Raw genomic sequence first — 17,283 nt, forward strand, 5'->3', positions numbered from 1 at the left:
AGGGTTCAGATTCTACATTGGTCTATATCTGTGTTTAAGATGTGTGATTAACCAGATGAGAATGAGAGGCGCGCCCGCAGAGAATGAGACACAGAGACACACACACACAGAGAGAACGAGAGACCGGGATTTTAATAATAGCTGGAAAGTTCAGAATTAGTTTATCTTTCTAGAACCTTGGAAGAAATCTAAAAAGAGTGACAGCAACCATCATGATTCCTTTTAGTTTGTTTTTTTGCAACCATGGTAACATGAGGTTTTGGTAACATGGGGTTTTGGTAACATGGGGTTTTGGTAACATGGGGTTTTGGTAAAATGGGGTTTTGGTAACATGGGGTTTGGGTAACATGGGGTTTTGGTAACATGGGGTTTTGGGTAACATGGGGTTTTGGTAACATGGGGTTATGGGTAACATGGGGTTTTGGTAACATGGGGTTTTGGTAACATGGGGTTTTGGGTAACATGGGGTTTTGGTAACATGGGGTTTTGGTAACATGGGGTTTGGGTAAAATGAGGTTATGGTAACATGGGGTTTGGGTAACATTGGGGTTTTGGTAACATGGGGTTGTGGGTAACATGGGGTTTTGGTAACATGGGGTTTTGGTAACATGGGGTTTTGGTAACATGGTGTTTTGGTAAAATTAGGTTATGGTAACATGGGGTTTGGGTAACATGGGGTTTTAATTATTTTTAGAGAGTAGCTCAATTAGGTCTGTTTTGTGTTCCAGAATGTATTGCTGCTTTTAGCTTTTGTCTTTATGTCTTTATCTTATTTAGTGTTTCTCTTAGATTCTTTATCTTGAAGTGTTTCCATTATTAGTCCATGACTGACTCACTCACTCACTCTTGGTGCTGTGTCTCCCTAGACCACCAGGAGGCAGAAGAGAGTGAACAGGGTGAGCAGCATGGATCTTTATGTTGATGCCAATGCCATGGAGATGGTCTCTCTGAGCTCCAGAGCTGAAGCTGGACCGGGAGAGGAGAGAGCAGCCCAGGGGACTGAGTAGGAGTAGAATGATGCTGACCCTACATGCTGATCTTAGGTCAGTTTTGTGTTTTGAACTCGATGGTCAGCAGTGGACTGGTGTTTAAAATGTGGTGACAAACCTTAAGTGGTTCTAATTTTAATAACATGTTCAGAATTAGTTTATCTTTTTATAACCTTGGAAGAAATCTAAAAGGAGTGATTGTAACCACCATTATTCCTTTTAGTTAGTTTTTTGCTACCAGGGGAACATGGGGTTTGGGTAACATGGGGTTTTGGTAACATGGGGTTTGGGTAACATGGGGTTAGGGGAACATGGGGTTTTGGTAACTTGGGGTTTGGGTATCTTAGGGTTTTGGTTACGTGGGGTTATGGTAACATGGGGTTTTGGGTAACATGGTGTTTTGGGTAACATGGGGTTTGGGTAACATGGAGTTTTGGTAACATGGGGTTTTGGGTAACATGGGGTTTTGGGTAACATGGGGTTTTGGGAAACATGGGGTTTTGGGAAACATGGGGTTTTGGTAACATGGGGTTTTGGTAACATGGGGTTTTGGGTAACATGGGGTTTTGGGTAACATGGGGTTTTGGGTAACATGGGGTTTGGGTAACATGGGGTTTTGGTAACATGGGGTTTTAATTATTTTTAGAGAGTAGCTCAATTACGTCTGTTTTGTGTTCCAGAATGTATTGCTGCTTTTAGCTTTTGTCTTTATGTCTTTATCTTATTTAGTGTTTCTCTTAGATTCTTTATCTTGAAGGGTTTCCATTATTAGTCCATGTATTATTATAATCATCTGTTCATTCTTTGTATTTTGAAACATTTGAATAAAGGGGTCATCTTTTTCTCAAGTCATTTTGGTTTATTGTTGGGGTTGTTGTGTTGTTTACCTCTCATCATGTTATTGATTATAAGTGTTATGATATTGATTAAGATGTAGATTATTGTTATGATGTTAGTAGTATATAGATAATGATGTTATTGATTATAAATGTTATGATATTGATTAGGATGTAGATTATTGTTGTGATGTTGTTAGTAGTATATAGAGATAATGATGTTATTCTCTTATGATCTGTGGGTTACAGAGAAAGTATAGTACTTAGTGCAGGTCTGATATACAATAGATGGTGTTGTACAAATCAATCAATCAATCAATAAGTAACGTAAATGAATATTGTTTTGTATTATATCAATGACATTAAAGTTATTGTTGACAAGTGCTAATTCTACACTGAGTATACAAAACATTAAGAACACCTGCTCTTTCCCAGACATAGACTGACCAGTTGAATCTGGGTGAAAGCTATGAAGCGTTATTGATGTCACTTGTTAAATCCACTTTAATCAGTGTAGATGAAGGGGAGGAGACAGGTTAAAAAATATATATTTTTAAGGATTGAGATAATTGACACATGGATTGTGTATGTGTTCCATTCAGAGGGTGAATCGGCAAGACAACAGATTTAAGTGTCTTTGAACAGGGTATGGAAGTTGGGGCCAGGCAAACCGGTTTGAGTGTGTCAAGAACTGCAACGCTGCTGGGTATTTTACGCTCAACAGATTGCCGTGTGTATCAAGAATGTCCTCCACCCAAAGGACATCCAGCCAACTTGACATAACTGTGGGAAGCATTGGAGTCAACATGGGCCAGCTTCCCTGTGGAATGTTTTTGACACCTTGTAGAGTCCGTGCCCTGACAAATTGAGGCTGTTCTGAGGGCAAAAGGTTGGGGTGCAACGCAATATTAGGAAGATGTTTCTAATGTTTTGTACACTGAGTGGATAGTTGATGTGAGTTCAGATAATGTTTTGTTGTTATGTTATTTACCCTTTCCAGATAAAGACCTGTTGCTCTCTAAACTGCCATGCAATCACTGAATGCTTTTAATAAACTCAGTCTTGTGTGATTTCCCCTCCAGTTTTTTATTTCACAGTGGTCAAGGCGTTATTGATCATTAGTGATTCCATCAGTGACACCAGACATCAGCTCAGCCCAGAGGTTCAGCACCTTGACCCTTAGTGACCTCTCCCCCAGACAGACAGACAGACAGACAGACAGACAGACAGGCAGGCAGGCAGGCAGGCAGGCAGGCAGGCAGGCAGGCAGGCAGACAGACAGACAGACAGACAGACAGACAGACAGACAGACAGACAGACAGACAGACAGACAGACAGACAGACAGACAGACAGACAGACAGACAGACAGACAGACAGACAGACAGACAGAAGAATGTCAGAATTCTGCATCTTCATATCACAATAACAGCTTTCTAATGTATCTGGAGGTGGTATGAATATCGCTCACACAGGACAACGACTCCCATTGTTAGGGGCATAGACATGAGCATCTTGTCACTATATACAGATCTCTGGACGGGTGGATACACTTTTACACCTGCTACGTTAGGTTAGATACACACAGACCACATGACAGAGGAATGTACACAACACAACTACGAGAGGGACAGAGACAGTTGGTGAAAGTAGACCTCATCTACTCTGAAGAACTAGTAAAACGATTTGTTCAGACGGTTCTGCAGTATACTTAGACAGGCTAGCTAAATAGGATGACTAAAGACAGTACAGTATGGGGAACACATACAGTGCCTTGCAAAAGTATTCATCCCCCTTGGTGTTTTTCCTATTTTGTTGCATTACAACCTGTAATTTAAATGGACCTTTATTTGGATTACATGTAATGGACATACACAAAGTAGTCCAAATTGGTGAAGTGAAATGAAAAAAATAACTTATTTCAAAAGATTCTAACAAATAAATAACAGAAAAGGGGTGACACTGTCACGGATTCAGCCGAGGCTGCTCCTCCTCCTTGCTCGGGCAGGCTTCGGCGTTCGTCGTCCCCGGAGTACTAGCTGCTGCCGATCGATGTTTCGGTGTTTGTCTTGTTTGGTCTTTATTGTTTACACCCGATTCCCATTATGTTGGATTGTATTCCCTTTTAAATACCCCTGTCTCTCATTGCTTGTTGTGTGTGGTTGTTTTCCGTGAGGTCGGCAGTTGCTGTTTTGTATGCGCGTATTGTTCCTCCCTGTTAGGAGGTTTTGTTTTGTATGTTCCTTTACTGTGTAGTAAAGTACGTCTGCCAGTAGCTCGGTGTCCTGCGCTTGACTTCGTTCACCGCATACACGTCACCTTGACAGACACAACTGTGCTAGCTAAATAGGATGACTAAAGACAGTACAGTATGGGGAACACATACACAACTGAAATAATTGATTATTTCATAGTCATTTCCTATTTTTTGATTGATCATTACCCAGTATGGACCTGACAGGGACAATGGAATATTTTCAATGTTTTGGCAATTGAATGTTCAAATAAAGTACTGTGACTGAGTGTGTATATATAGTATCGTGACTGAGTGTGTATATAGTGTGAATATATAGTATTTTGACTGAGTGTGTATATACTATAGTGTGAATATATAGTGTGAATATATAGTATTATGACTGAGTGTGTATATAGTGTGAATATATAGTATTATGACTTAGTATGTATATAGTGAGAATATATAGTATTGTGACTGAGTGTGTATATAGTGTTAATATATAGTATTGTGACTGAGTGTGTGTATATAGTGTGAATATATAGTATTTTGACTGAATATGTATATAGTGTGAATATGTAGTACTGTGACTGAGTGTGTATATAGTGTGAATATATAGTATTGTGACTGAGTGTGTATATAGTGTGAATATGTAGTACTGTGACTGAGTGTGTATGGTCAGTGCAGATAGTTCAAGTAGTCATTAATTCACTATTCATCAGTCTTATGGCTAATTAGCAGGGTTAGAGTTAGCCTTACCTGAGTCCATAGAGGAAACTTCACTATGTTAAGAACTATTAACCATGTTGGTAGTCCAAGCACCTGTCTCCTGCTGCTGCCCCCTAGGGGTGGGATGTTGCTACAGGAAATAGACTGTCTTACTGTGGTCTCAGCTCCAGGGTTGTCCCTAGGCATATATCAGGATCAGCTTCCCCAACCCCAAGGTCATGGCAAGACAAAATCCAGCTTCTGTCAAATTAACATCAAAAGTTGATCATCTTTTGCATTTTAGCTAATCCTAACACTTTTCCTAACCTTAACCTAATCATCCTAACCTGCTATGTTAATTCTCCTAACCTGCTGTACAAATTCTCCTAACCTGCTATGAAAAGTCAAATCTGGCATTAATCTGACAAAAGCTGGATCCCTTCTAGCCATGACCCAACAGCAACACCGTCAGAACAATAGCAGTCTTCATTCTGAAAGGAGTCTGGTCTTCTTCAGAAGTAGTGTAGTAGTCTACAGGGTTCAGGACTCACCTTTTTAAACACTTCTTATCTCTCATATCATGAGGTTCCACATGTGTTTGGTTACATAGTGCCCAATGTTCTTCTTAGTGATAAAACAGCACACATTAAGAGTGTTTACTTATCAGACCCACATATATAATAAATATACTAGAATATAATATACTATATTCATATGCTTTTAGTACTCACACATGAATCATATCATGTATGCAGGTCATGTGTTGTTTTGAGCAAGCAGTAAAAACATACTGACAAGACAGTTCCGCTTATGGCCACTAGGTGATAGTCTGGTGTCACAGACGCATGACTGCAGTCTAGAACGAAGCATTGTCCCAATTATGTCTGCTTTCTCCTAAAGTGTGCACTTGTTCACTTCCCTAAACTGAAATGACTGGTATACTAAATATGGTGGAAACTCCCACTTGATAACAGAAGGTATAGTCCCATGGGTGGAATGGTGGGAGACGAACAGTACCCCCTCTCCCCCTCTCCTCTTCTCCCTCTCTCCCCCTCTCCTCTTCTCCCTCTCTCCCCCTCTCCCCCCTCTCCTTATATTATATAATATACATTTGAGGAGGGGAAGGATAAAGAGAAAGGGGAGGAGAGAGGGAGGTGAGCGAGAGATGGGAGAGAGAGAGAATATATTATTATCACTGACTTCTCCAGTGATGTCATCATAACCAGTAACCTTTTCCACTCTTGGCCCAGCCCAGCCTGACCCTGACATATAGCATCAGGCCTGTTGAGTTGACTTGGGTAACAGACCTCTAGCTTCTACACCACATCCCCCCTTCTCCTGCTCTAACATGAGACCTCATCAGTACTCATTTTGGGTGCTGGTACTGTTTATATTTAGGTGCTGGAACATTAACCAATATTCTATAAGAGGTGAACTCAAGCAGTAGAAAGTTAGAGGTGATATTATAGGACACACTATGTGAAACGTTGCTGCTCTGTCAGCAGTTTCCTGTGGGGGTTTTCAAAACAAATCCGTTGTGAAGTGGAAACATCTAGGAGCAACAACGGCTCAGCCACGAAGTGGTAGGCCACACAATCTCACAGAACGGGACCGCCGAGTGCTGAATCTCGTAACATGTAAAAATGGTCTGTCCCAGGTTGCAACACTCACTACCGAGTTCCAAACTGCCTCTGGAAGCAACGTCAGCGTAATAACTGTTAGTCGGGAGCTAAAACAACTGTTTATACTAAAACCAAATAGCCTCCAGTACAGTAACCACTAGAGTAATACAGGATACAAGATAAACATGTTCCAAAGTAGTATCGCTCCCAGTTTCCTCCATCCAGTAATACATGAAACCTTGACTTTGTTTCCCCTTACAGTATGTATTGGAATCTACAGTCTTTACTGTGCACACTTTACTGTGCACCTGAGTGGTGCAGTGGTCTAAGGCGCCGCATCGCAGTGCTAACTGTGCCACTAGAGATCCTGGTTCGAATCCAGGCTCTGTCGCAGCCGGCCGCGACCGGGAGACCCATGGGGCGGTGCACAATTGGCCCAGCGTCGTCCAGGGTAGGGGAGGGAATGTCCGGCAGGGATGTAGCTCAGTTGATAGAGCATGGCGTTTGCAACGCCAGGGTTGTGGGTTCGATTCCCACGGGGGGCCAGTATAAAAAAATATGTATTCACTAACTGTAAGTCGCTCTGGATAAGAGCGTCTGCTAAATGACGTAAATGTAAATGTCTTTATGTAGTGCTACTGTCCAGTAGTAAAAGTAGTAGACAGGTCCAAGTCTGCAGTACATACCTATTGTCATTTTGGGACGTCTGGATGATGGATGCTACAGTGAAACGGCTCATGTTGGGCTGCACTCTCTGCCCAGCCTCTATCAAGGTCAAACCATGGTGGACCACATGGTCCACCACAGTCACCCCACACTCTTTCATTACTCTCCTTGTTCTCTGTCCTCCTCCTCCTCCTCCTCCTCCTCCTCCTCCTCCTCCTCATCCCCTCCTCCCCCCCCTCCTCCTCCTCCTCCTCCTCCTCCTCCTCCTCTTCCTCTTCCTCTTCCTCTTCCTCCTCTCCTCCTCCTCCTCCTCCTCCTCCTCTCCCTCTCCTCCTCCTCCTCCTCATCCCCTCCTCCTCCCCTCTCCTCCTCCTCCTCCTCCTCCTCCTCATCCCTCCTCCTCCCTCTTCTCTCCTCTCCTCTCTTCCTCTCCTCTTCTCCTCTCTCTCTCTCCTCTCCTCTCCTCCTCCTCCTCCTCCTCCTCCTCTCCCCCCTCCTCCTCCTCCTCCTCCTCCTCATCCCCTCCTCCTCCTCCTAATCCCCTCCTCCTCCTCCTCCTCCTCCTCCTCCACCTCCACCTCTACCTGATTATAATGGTGATTCTGATACAACCATAAATTCATACATTGTGCACCTAGGCTGAGAGGATGGAAGTCAACATTTAGCTAGATGTAGTATGCTAATGTTAACTAGCTAACGTTGCCCTTGAAAGGAAGTTAGGCTAGCGAGCAAGCATTTTAGCCAGGTAGCCTAGAACAACAAAATCTTAAAGCGTGTACTGTGTGACAGTCATATAATTCATCTCATATGGCCTAGTAATACTGTAGAGCTTTTTTTACATCCATACAATATAGCTGGGTCACCCTGTCCTGTCCCTAGGGGTCCACGGCCCTGCAGCGCCCCAACCCAACACACCCCACTCAGCTTTAGGGTCTTAGTGAAACATTCATTATTGGTTTCAGGTGTGTTAGGCCAAGGCCAGAGGGACAACTCACAGGACGGCAGACCCCCAGGGCAGGACTGAGCAACACAGCAGCTATTGAAAACATGACGTGGGCAATACAGACTTCCATATAAGGCATCCAGACGTTATTAAAGTTGCCCAGTATACACTTATAAGAGGTGAACTCAAGCAGTAGAAAGTTAGAGGTGATATTAAAGCACACACTATGTGTAACTTTGCTGCTCTGTCAGCAGTTTCCTGTGGGGGTTTTCAAAATAAATCAGTTTCCTGTAGGTAGCTGGGTTCAACTACTGATCGAAGATAACTTGCTAAGAAGTTTATCATTGAAGTAAGGAACTAATGAGATAGAAGTCATATAGCCTAGCAGTATTTTTCCACTCTTCAGTCCACTCTTCATTACAGTAGACTTGTATAGCTCAGTGGAGCCCCAGTTAGAGACAGATATGATACCGGCAGTGATATTGATGATCTTGTTCTGGAGCACAGGTAGGATGCTGTTATACTGATATACACTTATGACAGTTACTGAGATATGATTTGATATTGTAAGATATATGATCATTTACAGGGCTAGTAAATAACATGCAACCGGAAACAAGACAGTAAAAATCTGTCTTAAAGCAGAACAATGATGTGATCACCTGTAAATGTACTTTACTGTAGCATAACTGTCCATCTGGGGACAGGCACTAATGTCAGTTAAGTTGTGATGATGGCATGCATCTGACTGTTGTATATTCAGTGTGTCAATGATTGATTGTATCTGTCCCTATGGAAATGAATGAGAGTATATATTATGTATCTATTTAATATTTGTCTTATGTTTTCTATGGCCTCCCATAGTTAAATAAAGGTTTAATTAAAGGTTCAATAGAGCAAGAGGAAGGGGGGTAGCTAGAGGTCTGTTACCCAAGTCAACTGAGTCAAGCTCAACAAGCCTGATGCAATATGTCAGGAAGAGAGAGAGAGAGAGAGAGGGGGGGAGGAGGGGAGGGTAGTAGAGAGAGAGGAGGGGACAGAGGACGGGAGGGGAGATAGAGAGGGACATGTCAAAGGGCTGCGAGAGATGAGAGGAGGGGTGGGGGCCAGAGGAGAGCGTAGTGGAGAGAGAGGGGAGGGGGAGGGGAGGGAGGGAGGGAGAGGGAGGGGGAGGGGGGAGGGAGGGGGAGGGAGGGAGGGAGATAGAGATTTGTGGAGGAGAGAGAAATATTAAGGGAAGATAAATATATATTTATAACTGACTTCTCACCAGTGATGTCATCCTAACCAGTAATCTTTTCCACTCTTCCACTATTGGCCCAGCTCAGATTGACCTCTGACCTCTGGAACTGAACGATTGAGGAAAAGCTGATGTATTAAATTAGATAAACTGTAAACTCATCTGCAAAGAGAGGTTCACATGGAAGGGGAATGTGTGAACACATGGGTGTTGTTGCACCATACCAACGATAAGTTTATCTTCCCCATCACATCATGAAAGGTGATGTTGATGTTCATTTCTCCTCTCTTAACTATATAAAAATGAGTTTATCAGTCCTGACCTGTATAGGCCATCGGTCAATACACCCCATTTAGCCATACCCTAGGTTTAGCTCTATTTCAACACACCCCATTTAGCCATACCCTAGGTTTAGCTCTATTTCAACACACCCCATTTAGCCATACACTAGGTTTAACTATATTTCTACACACCCCATTTAGCCATACCCTAGGTTTAGCTGTATTTCTACACACCCCATTTAGCCATACCCTAGGTTAAGCTGTATTTCTACACACCCCATTTAGCCATACCCTAGGTTTAGCTGTATTTCTACACACCCCATTTAGCCATACCCTAGGTTTAGCTATATTTCTACACACCCCATTTAGCCATACTCTAGGTTTAGCTGTAATTCTACACACCCCATTTAGCCATACCCTAGGTTTAGCTGTATTTCTACACACCCCATTTAGCCATACCCTAGGTTTAGCTGTATTTCTACACACCCCATTTAGCCATACCCTAGGTTTAGCTGTATTTCTACACCCCCAAACTACTTCCTGCGGCTACAGGACAGAGGAGGAGGGGAGGGGAGATGGAGAGTGAGAGAGAAGAGGAGTAGAGAGAGGGAGATGTCAAAAGAGATAGGGCTGACAGACTAACACGCAGTCAACTGAATATCTTTTCATAACTGACTTCTCACCAGTTATGTCATCACAACCAGTAACCTTTTCCACTCTTCCACTCTGGTACGGCTCAGCTTGACGGCTCAGCTTGACCTCTGACCTATGAAATGAATGATTTCAAAAACAGACAAAAGCAAAGGTATTAAATTATATATAAACTCATCTGCAAAGAGAGGTTCACCTTTCCACGGAAGGGGAATGTGTGTACACATGGGTGTTATTGCATCATACCAACTATAAGCCTATCTTCTCCATCACATCACGTGTGTTGTTGCACCACACCAACTATAAGCCTATCTTCTCCATCACATCATGAAAGGTGATGTTGATGTTCATTTCTCCTCTCTTTTGCCCCTCCTCCCTCTCTCTCTCTCTCAGTCTCTCTCTCAGTTCAATTCAAAGGGGTTTCATTGACATGGGAAACATATGTTAACATTGACAAAGCAAGTGAAATAAACAATCACAAACAGTAAACTTTAAACACACAAAAGTTTCAAAAGAGAAAGTCATTTGAAATGTTAATAATTTAACTATATAAAAAAACAAAAAATAAAAATGAGTGTATCAGTCCTGACCTGTATAGGCCGTCGGTCAATACACAGTAAATGAAATATAAACTAGCTGGCTCCACTAAGGTCCTCTCAGCCAGGTGGCTCCACTAGGCCCTCTCAGCCAGGTGGCTCCACTAGGGCCCTCTCAGCCAGGTGGCTCCACTAGGGTCCTCTCAGCCAACTGGTGTTTGTAGGAGAGTGTGAGCTTGTGCAAAAAGTAGAAGTACAAATGGCAAGGGAAATGAAATAAACTGATAAATCTAGGCCTAGGTTTTATTTACTGTGGTGTTTGTTCTCCACTGGTTACCCTATTCTTATCACAACAGGTCACACATTTTGCTGCCATGATTGCACGCTGCTGTATTTCACCTAACAGATACGGGAGCTTATTAATATTGTATTTGTTTTCAAATTATTTGGGGGGTCCTTGTAATCTGAGGGAAATATGTCTCTCTCACATCATCGTACATTTGGCAGGAGGTTAGGAAGTGCAGCTCAGTTTCCACCTCATTTTGTGGGCAGTGTGGCACATAGCCTGTCTTCTCTCTACCTATGGTGATTTTTGGGATGCGGAAGGCAGACATACAGGTGGTTGAAGTAGATTGAGATGCAGCACATGCAAAAAAAAAATGAAGTTGAGTAGTACATTGTACACTCCATTCCACAGACCTTTAAACCTAATATAAACCTAACATTGCAGTGATAATTAATGTCTGGGGGCATTTTTGCTAGTTTCTGCTGTTCTCCAAATAGTATTTGAGAGTTTTTAAGTACAGTAAATGAGCTTCAACTGGTGAGGGGATTTCTACACACCCCACTTAGCCATACCCTAGGTTTAGCTGTATTTCTACACCACCAAACAACTTCCTGCGGCTATAGGACAGAGGAGGAGGGGAGATGGAGAGTGAGAGAGAAGAGGAGAGAGAGGGAGATGTCAACAGAGATAGGGCTGACAGACTAACACGCAGTCAACTGAATATCTTTTCATTACTGACTTCTCACCAGTGATGTCATCATAACCAGTAACTTTTTCCATATGTGTCTCTCATATCATCGTACATTTGGCAGGAGGTTAGGAAGTGCAGCTCAGTTTCCACCTCATTTTGTGGGCAGTGGGCACATAGCCTGTCTCCTCTCTGCCTATGGTGACTTCTCTCAATACCAAGGCTATGCTCACTGAGTCTGTTCATTGTCCATTTTTTCCTCCGTTTTCTATCAGTCACAGTGGTCAGATAGTCTGCCACCGTATACTGTCTGTTTAGGGCCAAATAGCATTTAAGGTCACTTTGAGGTTTTGTAATGTTTTCCAGTATAATTTAATGTTTGTTTGGTTATGATTTGTTTGGGCCAGATTGTCTGAGGGCTGTCTTGAGGCATTGTTGGGTTAGTAGTGGTTTGTGAACTTAGCTTCAGGACAAGCTGGAAGAAGGGACTTTTCTCTATGTTTATCTCTTGGCATTTCAGGTCTTTGTAGTGGTAGGAGTGGTGGTCGCTTGTTAGGTGGTTAAACAAATTGATGGCTCGTTTGCGGTGGTGATTTTAGCATGTCAATCTTACATTTACATTACATTTACATTTTAGTCATTTAGCAGACGCTCTTATCCAGAGCGACTTACAGGAGCAATTAGGGTTAAGTGCCTTGCTCAAGGGCACATCGACAGATTTTTCACCTAGTCGGCTCGGGGATTAGAACCAGCGATCTTTCGGTTAATGGCACAACGCTCTTAACCACTAAGCTACCTGCCGCCCCAATCTTGGTGGGGCAAACAACAATTTTTTTGTGGGGGATGCATGCTAGCGACACCACAACACAATAAACATAATAATAATAATTATTATTATTATTAAATTAATCTAAACAATACTATAACGGTGACAAAAGGTGCCCACAAACGTTTAGGGTCTACATAAAGTTGTCAAAGATACCAAAGATAACCCTGAAGGAGCTGCAAAGCTCCACAGCGGAGATTGGAGTCTCTGTCCATAGGACCACTTTAAGCCATACACTCCACAGAGCTGGGCTTTATGGAAGAGTGGCCAGAAAAAGCCATTGCTTAAAGAAAAAAATGAGCAACCACGTTTCGTTTTCGCCAAAGGCATGTGGGAGACTCCCCAAACATATGGAAGAAGGTACTCTGTTAAGATGAGACTAAAATTGAACTTTTTGGCCATCAAGGAAAATGCTATGTCTGGCGCAAACGCAACACCTCTCATCACCCCGAGAACACCATCACCACATTGAAGCATGGTGGTGGCAATATCATGCTGTGGGGATGTTTTTCATCGGCAGGGACTGGGAAACTGGTCACAATTGAAGGAGTGATGGATGGCGCTAAATACAGGGAAATTCTTGAGGGAAACCTGTTTCAGTCTTCCAGAGATTTGAGACTGGGATGGAGGTTCACCTTCCAGGTGGACAATGACTCTAAGCATACTGCTAAAGCAACACTGAAGTGGTTTAAGGAGAAACATTTAAATGTCTTGGAATGGCCTAGTCAAAGCCCAGACCTCAATCCAATTGAGAATCTGTGGTATGACTTAAAGATTGCTGTACACCAGCGGAACCCATCCAACTTGAAGGAGCTGGAGCAGTTTTGCCTTGAAGAATGGGCAAATTTCTTGTTTGTTTCACAATAAAACATGTTTTTACATCTTCAAAGTGGTAGGCATGTTGTGGAAATGAAATGTTACAAACCCCGAAAAAATCAATTTTAATTCCAGGTTGTAAGGTAACAAAATAAGAAAAATTCCAAGGGGGGTGAATAGTTTCGCAAGACACTGTACACAACTGAAATATTTGATTATTTCATAGTCATTTACTTTTTTTTGTTTCGTTTTTTGGCAATTTAATGTTCACTGTTTTTTTATTTGAAATTTCCCTTAAAAAGCTCTAAAACCATTGTAATGCAATTATTTGATAATGCTTTTCATGTTTTTTTTTATTATCGAATTCGAAACCGAACAGACCTAAAAAAAGCACAAATTTCTCAGCATTAACACACACACACACACACACACACACACAAACACACACACACACACACACACACACACACACACACACCTTTTGATTGTCGTTCCAAAAGCAAGTTTTGTTTTTAAATTCTTAAAACAAAGACAGATTAGATGTTGTGGGACATAAATGTTCAATTATACCAATGTCATTAGTTCCTCCATTTAGCTGTATAGTGTCCTATTAGCATTTAGCTGTATAGTGTCCTATTAGCATTTAGCTGTATAGTGTCCTATTAGCATTTAGCTGTATAGTGTCCTATTAGCATTTAGCTGTATAGTGTCCTATTAGCATTTAGCTGTATAGTGTCCTATTAGCATTTAGCTGTATAGTGTCCTAGTAGCATTTAGCTGTATAGTGTCCTATTAGCATTTAGCTGTATAGTGTCCTATTAGCATTTAGCTGTATAGTGTCCTATTAGCATTTAGCTGTATAGTGTCCTATTAGCATTTAGCTGTATAGTGTCCTATTAGCATTTAGCTGTATAGTGTCCTATTAGCATTTAGCTGTATAGTGTCCTATTAGCATTTAGCTGTATAGTGTCCTATTAGCATTTAGCTGTATAGTGTCCTATTAGCATTTAGCTGTATAGTGTATAGCCCGTGGGCCCTGGTCAATAGTAGTGAGTGCTCTATATAGGGAACAGGGTACCATTGAATATAGGGTGAAGTTTTCCCTACACGCTGATCTTGGGTTAGTTTTGCATTTCCCCCACTAATGGATAAGGTTAGGATTGGGGGAGGAGAAGCTGATCCTAGATCTGGACCTCGGGGAAACTTTACCTGTACTTTCTTCACTGCAGATTGGTGGGAGTATGAAAGATGAACATTGAAATATTTCTCTCTGTTGGCCAGAGAACAATATTACACCTCAGGCCTACATGTACAGTACTGCATCATCCTGTCAGCCAGTTACTACCATTACCCAGACACTCTGGGAGAATCTCAGCCAGTTACACCATGACCCAGACACTCTGGGAGAATCTCAGCCAGTTACACCATGACCCAGACACTCTGGGAGAATATCAGCCAGTTACAACATTACCCAGACACTCTGGGAGAATCTCAGCCTGTTACACCAACCCAGACACTCTGGGAGAATCTCAGCCAGTTACACCATTACCCAGACACTCTGGGAGAATCTCAGTCAGTTACACCATGACCCAGACACTCTGGGAGAATATCAGCCAGTTACACCATGACCCAGACACTCTGGGAGAATCTCAGCCTGTTACACCAACCCAGACACTCTGGGAGAATCTCAGCCAGTTACACCATGACCCAGACACTCTGGGAGAATCTCAGCCAGTTACACCATGACCCAGACACTCTGGGAGAATCTCAGCCAGTTACACCATGACCCAGACACTCTGATGAAACCAAATTATATTTGTCACATGCTTCGAATACAACTGTTGTAGACTGTGAAATGCTTGCTGACGAGCCCCTTCCCAGTGATGAAGAGGTAAAGGTGTCATCATTCTCCTCAATGGCCTGCTGTATTTCAGACAGCCGTATGTCATTACTGGCCCTCACCATTTCCACCACTGCCCACTCCTGCTGGCCAGTCAGCACACGACCACAGCCAATTCTGAGGGTAGAACAGAGTATACTGTCAATAGATAATACTGTAAGAATACTGTAACATGTTTTCTGAATTTACATGCATTACAATATGTCATTTATTGTAAATGTAATGGTGAAGCATTGTGCATATCCTGCAGACTTACCGGTATTCTTGGTGAAATGTTCACATGATAGAATTGATGGTTGATCTTTTCAGATTGGGGTGAACTAACCTGGCAGCCTCTCCCATATCCTCTGTTTACCACATGGTCAATGACGATGGCCCGGACTTCATTAGACAACAGTGTGTCTCTGACGGCCACCTCTTTGACCTCTTAGATGGGACCCATGCCCACATTTGACGGGGCCCATGCCCACCTCTTTGATGGGACCCATGCCCACCTCTTTGATGGGGCCCATATCCTCCTCTTTGACGGGGCCCATGCCCACCTCTTTGATGGGACCCATGCCCACCTCTTTGATGGGGCCCATGTCCTCGTCTTTGATGGGGCCCATGTCCACCTCTTTGATGGGGCCCATGTCCTCGTCTTTGATGGGGCCCATGTCCACCTCTTTGATGGGGCCCATGTCCACCTCTTTGATGGGGCCCATATCCTCCTCTTTGACGGGGCCCATGTCCACCTCTTTGTTGGACCCATGTCCTCCTCTCTGACGGGCCCCTTGTCCACGAGCTCTTTGGTTTCTTCCTCTCCCTTGCAATCTATCCTGCTGCATGTTGAAAGAAATTGGAAGTGTTCACCCCCCTTTTATATGGTGATTAATTGTGGTTCCCACTATGTGAAATCAATTAGCAATAATGAGTAGTCATTATGTGGGTTTATCATGTAGCATACATGTAATTTAAATGTTTATACTTTACAAAAACATTTTATTTCTGTAGTTCTCTAAATCCATATGTAGTAGACAAAGGAGTTTAAAATCTATAGGTTTACCAAACGGTTAAGTGATTAACCATTACAGTTTTTCCCAATTGTTAACACACGTTTGATGAAACTACATCTCTGATGTTAGCCAATTTCCCCAAACATCATGCAAAATGAAACAGCAATCAAAATCATATACTCCCTGCTCAAAATGAAACTCTGCATGCAAATGAGACACACACACATCAAATGAATCTAACTTAGTGACAACCGAGATCACACTAATGACATTTTTCAAAACACTACTATCAGAACCTGTTTCAGTTTAAAGACTAAGATGTTGTTGTTACACTGTATATTGTTTGTGTACTCAGACAAGAAAGGAACACAAACGCAAAACTTTAAGTTGTATATTTTAACATGACTCAATACTTTGCTTTATCTTGGCCAGGTCGCAGTTGTAAATGAGAACCTGTTCTCAACTGGCTTACCTGGTTAAATAAAGGTTAAATAAAAAAATAAAAATAAAAATAAAAAACATGTCAAACAGCATACTGTAAGCACACAAACAGTAAAAATGCAAACGTACAGTAAATATATTTTGCAAATGCAAAGGAAGAAAAACAGTCCTATTTGTACTACTGAACTGTATGTTAGATCAATTGTACAGAATATATAAAAGAAACTGTCAAAATACAGTCAAATCTAAATCAGAAGACAAGAAACATATACTCCATTGTGAAAACAAAATCACTCATGTCTGTTGTTTTAGCTACAGATTTCAATCAACATCACAGGCGATATTCTCCTTGACCAGACAGCTTGATCTCTGCCAAGTTTCCTTCTATTGTTCTCTAAACACAGGAGTACTCACCTGTAGTCTTTTTGTCCATATCAAAGGTCTGATTGCAAAGTGAACATTTACTCAATTAGTGTTTGCACATGTGAAGAGAGAACGTGATCAATGGGTAATTGAGCTTAGCTTGTTGACTATTGTTGCTTTTCATTTACAAACAATATATTTTAGTTGTGAAGGTTGTGTCAAAGGTAGAGAATTGTGTGTTGTGTTTTGCCAAATGTTTGTTATA

Source organism: Coregonus clupeaformis, unplaced genomic scaffold (assembly GCF_020615455.1).
Source record: "Coregonus clupeaformis isolate EN_2021a unplaced genomic scaffold, ASM2061545v1 scaf1650, whole genome shotgun sequence".
Lineage (NCBI taxonomy): Eukaryota > Metazoa > Chordata > Actinopteri > Salmoniformes > Salmonidae > Coregonus > Coregonus clupeaformis.